Source organism: Drosophila pseudoobscura, chromosome 4 (assembly GCF_009870125.1).
Source record: "Drosophila pseudoobscura strain MV-25-SWS-2005 chromosome 4, UCI_Dpse_MV25, whole genome shotgun sequence".
Taxonomy (NCBI): Eukaryota; Metazoa; Arthropoda; class Insecta; order Diptera; family Drosophilidae; genus Drosophila; species Drosophila pseudoobscura.
The window spans coordinates 25,617,200-25,627,693 of NC_046681.1; the positions used below are offsets into that span (position 1 = coordinate 25,617,200).

The 10,494-nt window shown below is 44.6% G+C and overlaps 1 long non-coding RNA gene across 1 annotated transcript; it reads right to left on the bottom strand.

Annotated features, from left to right (window-relative positions):
- Positions 1 to 9,709: 9,709 nt before the first annotated feature.
- On the bottom strand, positions 9,710 to 10,292 carry LOC26532598 (uncharacterized). The gene is made up of 3 exons (XR_001451239.2): positions 10,135 to 10,292; positions 9,914 to 10,075; positions 9,710 to 9,850 (listed from the first exon to the last, which is right to left on the bottom strand). It is a non-coding gene; the product is annotated as an uncharacterized lncRNA (long non-coding RNA).
- Positions 10,293 to 10,494: the final 202 nt, after the last annotated feature.

Sequence of the window (10,494 nt, forward strand, 5' to 3'; positions counted from 1 at the left end):
GTCCAAAAACTTATAATGTGTGCAAATTGGTCTATGAAAAAATCATGTGTGAAAATTTCAAAGAGCGGAACGTGGGGGAAAAAAGAAAGTTGCAAATTGTATTGCCTACTTTTATGGGTCTTCGGTAAGGACCTTTTGCGGCTTGCAGACTTCAATTAGCCCTGAAAATAGACAACAAAAGGGAAGGCAGAGAGCGAAAGGCTTGCCCCATCGACACCTTTTTGGAAAATTGAACGCAAAAGCAGCTGCAAAATCAAATAATAAAAAGTACAGACCAGGGACGAGTCAATATAGCAGAATAAATGAAGGAATCACCCATGGAGGAGTCTATGATATGCCACGGGACGGGGGGGGGGGGGGGGGGGGGGAGAGAAGTCCCACAGTGGACTTAAGCAGCAGAAAACCCTGGGAAATTAATAGTCTAAGGAAGGGGGGGGAAGCTCCACAGCTTTCAGACCCGAAAACAATTTAAAATTAATTGGTTCCAATGTCTGTCCAGGATGTGGTCGAAGCCGACGTTTGCCGGCGTTGGCGATGATGGAAAAGGAAGCCCAAGGAGCCTTGAAGCGTCTACAAATTGGTCAGCTTCCCAGGCTTTCCCCCCCTTTTTTTGCCTGGCTTTCACGTCTAACGTCTGTGTCTATGTGGTTTTGTGCGCAAAATGAAATCATTTGAAAGTGTTTGCCTCCCCGTTGGCCCAAGCAAACAATAAAGCAAAAAGGGTTTTTACTTTCCTTTACGCATGTTCCTTTTTTCCTTCGTTTTGCCAGCAAAGTTTGCCTTGCCATCAAAAGGATGAGAGCGGGGCGGGGCGGGGCGAGGCGGGGAGCGGTTGGAGGATGTGAAAGCACGCCCTAATTAAATGAAAATTCATGGCGTATGCCCCTGACGGAACTTTTCCATGTTATTTGCCGTCTGCTGTGTCTATCGTCCTGAAAAGTATCCCCAAAATTACACCCGACAATACTTTGAATATTTTTGCAACAAGGCGGCACACACACACACCCATCCATAGCTGTGTGTGTCTGTGTGTGTGTGTGAAACACATGCCGTTACAAAGTTGTTTTGTTAATAAGATACAATGTTGCTGCAAAACCAGCAGCAGGATGCCCTCAAAGAGTGTCCATGCGTTGGAAAATGATGTTGGCTTTGGCCTCGGGCTAGCGCTAGATATCCTTGATATTCCTCGGAGCCAAGGGAGGCCTAGATCAAGGGTTAGACGGATAGATACCACTGAGGTGTGGATCGTTTCGTCCCGTATCTCTTGGTAGTGCATTTTCCATTCGCTCTTTTCGTTGTACACTTTTCCAGCCTGTTGTTTTTATGCTTTTTAAAAGGCATTCTGTTGCCTGGCAGGCAGCGCTGAGCAGAGCTGCGTGCGAGTGTGTCTGTGTGTGGTTTGGCAATTATTTGAGTAGTACTACAAGATACACCCTCACACAGATGCACCCTCGCACACACAGACATAATTACTTTGTGTACATTTGCATGGCAACCCAGGGAGGGAGAGGGAGAGGGAGAGGCAGAGAGAGCGACAGAGAACAATCAGTGCGAAACATTGTAATGTTACGTATACGCAGTGTGTTCCCCGTATGAAAAGACAGGACTTTAGAGCTCCACACCAGTGGAGTGGGGGGACTCGCAGTCTGTTTTCCGTGTAATATGCTGCCATGTTATGTCGTAAATGTCGCTTTTTATTATTTTACATACATTCTTGTGTGTTTGAGAGATACTTTCTCTGCTCCGGGCTCCATGGCTTTTTCCCTACCGCTTTCCCACTGGTTTTTCCACTCTCCAGCTATTTCTTGGGGATCTCTCTGGGCTTTTGTTTTATTTACATTTCAACACGCGCTTGCAGAGCGTCAGAACCAGACTTTCCGTCTGTCAACCCATCTAATTCTCTTTATATAAAATGACAGACAGACTGACAGAAATAGACGAGGCGCTCAACCTACCGTGGAATGTGTCACACTCGAGAGCTGCCCCATTCAATGTCGTTGATTTTCCCAATTAAATGTCTGCCAAGGATCTGGCAACTGATTAAAGTCGGCCTGCCATTTGTTACCCCCTTAAAACAATGCTCGTTGGGCCATTTGTCCCACCTGGCGTATGCGTAATGCATTGTAATTTTTTATCCTAGCTGCGATAGATGGGAGTTTTCCGCGCTTTTTATGGCCACATTCTAAGCTGATTTATATGCGCGTCTGCTGCCTAATGAAATCTGTCTCCTGTGCAGCGAAGGAAATGGAATTCGTGCGCTCGAGTAGATTTTTGAGTTTTATTTGGAGATAATTCGTTCGGGAAGGTACTCGTAGAAGTAATCGGAAGAGTATCTTTAGGGCTAATCGTGGAAAATTTGCATAGATATTCCTCAATATCCGTAAAAAATTTAAAGTAATGAAAAATATAATAAAAAAAGGCAACAAAAATCTAGTAAATTCCCTAAATGACGTTAATGATTTTTAGTTGTATCTCCTAATGTATTATTAGTTAAAGCTTTTAATATTCTTCTAATATTCTCTAAAATCTAAACCAACCATCGGCACATTTGTCCTGGACAAATCAGCCAACTGGAAGTTTGTTTTGCCACAAAATGACAGCCACAAAAAATACATACAATGTACGAATCATTAAACAAAGCTCTCGCTGAAAAACTACAACCAAATCCACACACAAAAGCTGTGCAAAAAATTGGGGGAAAATTCATTGAATTTGCCGACCAAAGTGTAAACGTAATTAATTAAAATGCAATTTGCATTTTGGTGCCCAAAGGCCATAACCGCAGCCATAAAATCCATCAGTAATGTGCAATTCACAGCTAATAAAATGCAATTTTGATGGAAAACAAACAAGCTGCGATTTCCGGTGATGTTCTGGAAAGCAAATTCAAGGCATTTGATGGAAAGTGGAGGTTTGAAAGGGTTTGGGAGATTTTTCTAGAGAGTCTAGGAAGTCGAGGAGTCTTGAGTAGTGAATATGTTGGGATGAGGCCTGCCATTTGGAGTCTTTAACTGTGAAACAGCTTTGCTTTGGACTTGTAGGACTCTAAATCTAGAGTTGGAGAACAGTTTTCATGGGATTTGTGTACTATCTCCGAAGAGCGTTCAGCGTTCAGCGCTCCACAACAGTTTGAAGCAAATTGTAGCGAGGATCTTGGAATCTTCAGAAATATATTGTATTTTAATAGAAAGTTTTCTACACAGAATCTCCTGTAGTTCTAGAGCTTTGGGCGTATTTCTATGGATCCTATTTCGCAGCACTAAATCGCGTAAATTTCATAGGCGTAAATGAGAACAACCTCTACAGATTGATGGTACTTTATATCTATATCTACATATGTATCTCTATGATAATTCAATGTAATTTCTTGTAATTTAATGAGCTAAAAATTATGACAGCTTACCAGTCTAGTAGTTCTTTTTTGTAGTTTTTGGTTTAGTTTTTATTTTTGGTTGGTTGTTTTTTCGTTTAAATATATTTATTGTGGGTCTCTTCTGGGGTTTCTATTTTTTTTGTAACTAAATTGCTGTTGGTTGTTGGTTGTTGGTGGTTCATTATGCGTGGTGGGGTGTTGGGTTGCGTGGGGTGGGGTGGCGTGGGGGGGTTATCTCTTCAAGTGTGTATGTATGAGAGGTACAGCAAATTAAACACGGTCATGCACGCGACTCACTGAGACGAGACATTTTAATTGACACACATCCACGATGGCACTTGACACCTGGCGTTGCAGTTGGAGTTGGAAATTTATGAGTGTGGGGCTGAAGCTGTCGTTGGCGTTGGGTTGGAGGCTTTTCCAGGATCAAAACTGAGCCTCGAGGTGGTTTTTGGCTGTGGATCCGATGGAGGAGACTGATTTTCTGGCTGGATTTCCGGCATGGTCGCAAAACTATCGCTGATGCTGATTTTTGGCATTCTATCAGGCTTGATTGTCCTTCAGGATCGGTTCAGTGCCCTCTGCCGAATGGCGGCGGCGGCGATGGTGGTGGTGGTGCAGGCACTACGCGTCACATGCTAACACAACGGTAAACTGAAGAACGAAGACTGACACGCGTCGCGAGATTTTTGCTGTTGTGTGCTTGCGTGTGTGTGCGTGTGCGTGTGTGTGTGTAGGAGAGAGATGCAGTGGAGCAACAGCAGTGCTGGGCAGAGCAGAGCGGAGCAGAGCAGACCAGTCCACCTACAACACGCAACGACGACTGAAACGAGCGCCTGGCGAAAGGACCAACATCAGGACTCGCAGTCAGTGGCATTGCCAGTGCCCGTGGCAGAGGCAAAGAAGCAGAGGAAGGAGCAGCAGCAGCAGCAGCAGCAGCAGAAGTGAAAGAAATACCAACAGCAGCAACGGCAGAGGTCGAACAGCGGCATAACAGCAGCATAACAGAACCAGCAGCAGCAGCAGCAGAGCAGAGCAGCAGAGCAGAGCAGAGGCAAAAGCAGCAGAGCAGCAGCAGCAGCATAAGCCAAAAGCAGCAGCAACAACAACAGCCGAACTTCAAAATCTCGGCTAAACGAGAGAGAGAGCGCGAACACCAACGAACCAGAGAGAGAAGGAGAGCGTGCGAACTGAAAGTCGTAGTGGGAGTGAGAGAAAGAGAAAGAGCAGCCGGGCCACGACGCACCCGAAGCGCGACGAACATAGTTTTTGTTGTCGATGCCTGCAATTTGCGTAGCGCATCGGTATTTTGTCGGCCGAAGTTTTGTTGTTTCCTCTGCCGACGTCGCTGCTCCTGCTGCAATGGGTGTAAAATTGTTTGTAGAATGCACAGGCGGACGGCACTGTCCATGGATTCTTGTGGTGCTGTTGAAACTGAGAGCTTCCATTGCCATTGTTCCAGTCGGGTGCTAGGGAAATGGAATTGTGGAATTGTAACACGGACAGGAGTGCACTGCTTGTTGCTGTGTAAAACAATGTGATAGAAAAGGCATCAGAGATTGGGGAGAAGGCATTGGTCTTGGAATAAATTTTACTGGGCTAATTACTGGGAAATTATTTGCCCAACTAAAGAGAAACCCAGCTTGTATGAGATACAAAACTGTCTAAAAATCTTAGAGGTACTATTCCCCTAAACCCCCTTTGCCTGTACGCCGCCACTGGGTTTCAGCACTGTTAAGCCCTAACAGAGTCCCCTAAAGCAGCATCACTTGCCGTTAGACCAAAAAATGGAATTGGAACAGTACTTTCCTCTCTCTCTCTCTCTCTCTCTCTCTCTTGGCGTGCAATCTCGCACGTTCCGGCACTCTCAAGATGCAATCTCTCACGTGCCGCCTCTCTTTCGCTGCCGCGGCTCAGGCGCCTGCGCTGCTACGAACCAAGCCGAAACGAAGTCAAATTCCGATGCTGTCCGGACACGGATACGGGGACCCGGAATACGGTAGAACTCGTGAAAGAACAGCGCGGCAGCTCGGACAAAGCGCAGCGTGCTCCACATATTCTTTAGCCCTACTTACACACATACACCCACACACACACACACACACACAGAGATACACCCCCGCAAACGCACACTTACATGCATACCGTTAGATTACAGTGCGGCGTTGCCCATTAGCTGATGCCCATCGCGGCAGCGCTGCCCATTGTTCTGCCCGCGTCGCTGTCGAGGGCTTTTTTTGTTGTTTATTCTGCTGCTGCTGCGCTGCCTTGAGCTGTTATCACCAAACATTGACGCCGCTGCTGATAACAGCAAAGCGTGTGGCAGAGTGTGCCAATGGAGGCACATTAAAACCAACAACAACGACCCAATTTTTTGCTGCTCTTTGCTGCTCCTCCCTCCCGATAATCCCCTGAGGTGGTCATTGGCCCTACTTTTGGGGATTCCCGAGGGTCTTACAAAGGTATTTCGATTGGTTTTCCACTAAAGGAATGTACAGGGTAGGCCTGGGCGGAGAGGAGTCCTTGGAACGGGCAAGGAATCTGCTGGCAGGCAGGAACAACTCTAGGCTGGACCATATAACTGGACTATGATTTGCTAGAATTACACATCGAATATTTATTACCTCTTATGGAGAGGGGGACATTCTTGGATGGAAGCTGAATCATAGTTATATTTTAGAGAAGACCTCTTTTGGTCTTTCCATTGGTCTTGGATGTTCCTTATCGCATTAACAGAACCAATCTCTTAAGTGTCCCCTGCGGAGTCCTCCCTCTCTGCCTTCTCTGTCTGTGTATTTGGGAGCCTTTCTAAATAACTTGCCAAACGGAAAAACGATTTAAATAAACAGCTACTACCAACAACAACAACAGCAAAAAGGAAAAGAAAATGAACATTCCTGCCCATTTTAATTCTCATGTTTAACTTTGAACATTTTCCACGTACCCAGCCCCTGCCCCCTGCCCCCCTCCCCCCTGCCCGCACTACTTGAGCTTCTCCATCACCTTCAGGTTACCGCCCCCCCTGCGCCTGCCCCACCCCTCAACTTAATTAAATGTTGAGGGGGAAAAACGCTTTTCATTTAGGCTGCATAAATTACAAAGCAAAAGTGCCACTTGGAAAACTTCAAGGAGAAAGGCCAGGCCAGGCCTCCCTCCTCGCCCCGAGGCGTTGACTAGTGGTCTAAACGATGGGGGCGGGTCTCTGCTGTGCCCTGCTCTGTCTCTTAGTTTATGCAAAAAATAAAATAACTGTTCCGCCACACACAGAGTCTGTTATTGTTGCTGGCCATTCTGTTATTTTGCTTAAATTTGGTTAAGTGAGTGGGAAAGCTGCTTAAAGTTGGGGCCACACGACACGTACCTCCCAAAAGTACAAATTCCCGATGAAACCTCGTCTCCTCGCAGGCTCTTGGGCGAATGAATCGTCTAAATCTAGGGGGGGAAAGGCTTTTAGCGGGACTCTCGTGGTGCCCACCATTTCGCAGATTGATGTTGCCCTCAGAACAATTTGCTCGCCGCAGGACATTTGCTCGGAAAATGGCCCTGGCGAATATGTCCTGTGGCGAGTTACTCTTTCCCTGTTGGCTTGTCATTTGTTTATTCGGTTTCTACTTATTGTAATTTATGGGCAGGCAGCGATTTATGATTACATTGTGATTTATAGCCGCGTGGCAGGAGCCAGGCCAGGACTGCCAGGACTGCCAGGACTGCCCACAGAACGCGGCCACCTCTCACCTAATGTCACACGGCTGGCTGAAAAAAAAGTTTCCCCAGCAAGTTGTCGAAAGTTCTTTAGCACTTTTTCAGCTGCTTGTTTCAGCTGCTTTCGCCCCGAAAAACTTTGCCCCTTCGATATTGTTGCAGGCACAAAAAATGGCATACAATCTGTCAACGTAAAGCAGGAGCCTCCCCCCCAGTCCCAGCCCCAGTCCCAGCCCCAGCCCAAGGCCCAGACGGCGCTGGCGTTGGAGCCCAAGAAAATCAATTGAAAATTGGCCATCGACTTGGATGGAGTCTCAGGTGTTTATGGAAACTTTTTTATTACAAATCCAGCAAAGGATTTTCCATCCATCCCCTGTCAATCGAGAGTCCGGTTCAATGGCTGGGGGAGGATTTCATTTTAAAGTCCCTTTTTGGGGCTGGGCCGGGGCTGGGCCTTGCCTTCCCAAGCTTCAAGCTGTTTCGTGCTTAATTTTACAATTGCCAATTACATTTCCATTAGGGGAGGGATGCTCACTCTCATGCTCCCCTCTATCTTCTCTGTTTTTTATACATTTTTCATGTACTCGCTCACGGCATCATTTTCACCTGACCGGCAACTGACAGGCGACGCGTGTTGTTGTGTTCATGTGCCTCATGTTGCGGCTGTTTCCGCCTGAAATGTCAAACAAACAGCACAAATTAGGCAGCAGAGGGAAGGAGACGGAGACAGAGACAAAGACAAAGACAGAGACAGAGGTGATGCCTGTGGTAATGCGCGTGAATTGTAAAACTTTATTTTGACAGCTTTTGGCCTCCTCGGACACCTTGGGCCTTGGACATCCGTCAGACGGAGTCCTGGAGACGGAGGCGGAGGTGGAGGTGGAGGTTGGGGGCAGAGGTGGAGGCGGAGGCGGAGGTGGGGGCGGAGGCGCAGGCGGTTGTGGATGAGAATGCGGAAACTTTTCCCCAATTCCCGCAAATAAGCTTTAAACATTTCTGGTACATTTTTTATAAAGTTTTTATCTTTCCATATTTCAGGGAAAGTTTTCTTACATTTATTTTCTTTCTTAAATTATATTTTTCTAAATATTTTATCTACAAAATTCGTTCAAGGGAAAATTTCTTAAATTTTCTTTTATTCAACTATTTTTACTTTGCTTATTTTATGTAAATAAATTTGTATTCTTCCTCAAGTCTTTTGATATATATTTTAGCCAATTGTATTTATTGGCAAAAACATAACTTTGCATGTTTTATTTTACCTTTTTCCAATAATGTTACAGGAAATTTGTGTTCTAATTAAATCCTTGCCGTATATATTTTGTGTGTTTTCATTTAATTATTGTCTGTCTGGAATATTTTCTATTAAATTTCTTTGTTTATAGCAAGAAATATTTGCCATATATCCTGCCTTAGAACTCAACTGAATTGTCTTTTGTTTTGTTGAAATTATTCACCAATTTGTTCTTTCAATTTTGTTAGAAAATTTCTCAACCCTTTCATATACAATTTCCCTTATATTTTCGCTTGAAATAGTGGCTGTGATTTTTTCGTCAATTATTTACAAACGTCACTTATTTTTATTTCATTTTTATTTTCACGTTTTTGTTTTTTTGAATAATTCTGTAAATGTTTGGCTTGCTGCCAAATATGGCCGAAAGTGTAAAGCGGATTACACACACACACACATTAAATATTCAGCTAAAAAAATAATAATAATCCCTCGAAAAGGGGATTTTGAGGTGAGGGGGGGTTGAGTTTGTTTTAGTTTAGTGCTGGACAAATGCGCCCGAATTTCTGATTAGTCATGGCTCCAGCCAGATATTTGCTTATTTGCCACTTACCTGCGCACAAAAATCACATAATTAATTTAGCTTGAAATCTGCACGGAATCAACAAGAAACGCCTCATCTTGAGACTAATTTGGGCCCAGAGAAGTGCTTGGTAATTAGTTTTGGCAGGGCAGGGCAGGGCAGGGCAGGGCAGCGATGAAATCGCTACAAAATCACAATCACAGCCAGAGGAAATTAACTCATTTCCACATAAATTAGTTCCGATTTCCGCTGGCTTCGTCTCTGGCGGGAATATTATGCGTCGATTATGATTAACGATCATTGGCAGAGGGCAGAACTTTCATAAATAACTCACAGGGTAGGACTCCGGGTGGAGTGGGGGAGTAGGGGGGTGGGGGGCTGGCAGTGAGTGTGCACAAACGGTAAACGCCTCCCCAGGGGCGGGCCACATAAAAATATCAAACGATGCGACGTACAGATTTCTGCCTTATTTTTTGCGCAGTACTTGGGCGGGCCACAGGGTATATTGGTTTAGCGGACAAGCAAGGGCCTGGAACTCCATAAAGCAGCCTGGAATTCTGTCGTTTTGGATCATCCATTGGTTGTACAAAAGTCAATCTAGATGGCTCTGAAAAGTGGGCTTTATTTCAAAAATATTTCTTTAAAAAAATAAAAACTGAGTTGCCTTTGGAATTGCCTGCGTTTTTTGTGTAAATATCGAGAATTTTGGGATTTTTACAGCCCAGAAAAAGGCCTGAAAAGCTCTTCGCTGACAGCGGAAGTCCTTCTTCTGGTGGAAACCTGCCCCCTCCCACAAGCCCATAGAAAAAAATCTAAAAAATTTGGTGTGCATTTCTATTATATTTTTAAAACATTTAACATTCTGACAAGAACAGGTTGAAGTATGTGTTGATGCTATCCGCTCGTCTCAAGACACGTGTCACGGGCCACGTGGAGCCGGGTTCCATCGCAAAAGTTCCACCTGTAAGTAGACCATAATTAACACCCAATAATTAACACCCCTTCTCCGCCAATTACCACTCACCTTTTTTCTGATGGCCTAAGCTGGGTTTAGTCTTGTGTGAAGAGTGTCGTGCCTAAGTTTGTCCAATATCAATATCCCATGGAATGAAGTGTCGAAGTGTCAAATGTTGTCCAGCAACAAATCATTTTTCAAGCATTAAGCTGCTTGTACCACCAAATCGCCCTGGAAAAAAAATTCTTCTATTAGAGGCACAATTTGTTTTGGAATTTTTAACAACTTACCCTGCGTTTTTATCGCCCCGCATTTCACATAGTTTACTGGCAAATAATTTTGAAAAAACACTAAGAATTTTTTTTTCTCCAAAAATAAATATTGATGTTACCCAGTCGAGATCCTGAGAAACAATGAAAATATAGAAATTTTTCCCTACTCACATCGGCCGAAATTTTTTCACACATGCTTTTGTTCGATCTCAGAGCCTGCTATATGCTCAGCTTTTGGATCCTTTCGTAATTCCACAGCCTGCTATCTGCTCGACTTTTTGGGGGTTAGAGGGTATCCCCGTGCCCAGGTTATTTTTGGTGTATTTTTTGTAATTCCTTTTGCCTAGAAAATATTTATGAGGCCTCGCCGGGCAATTT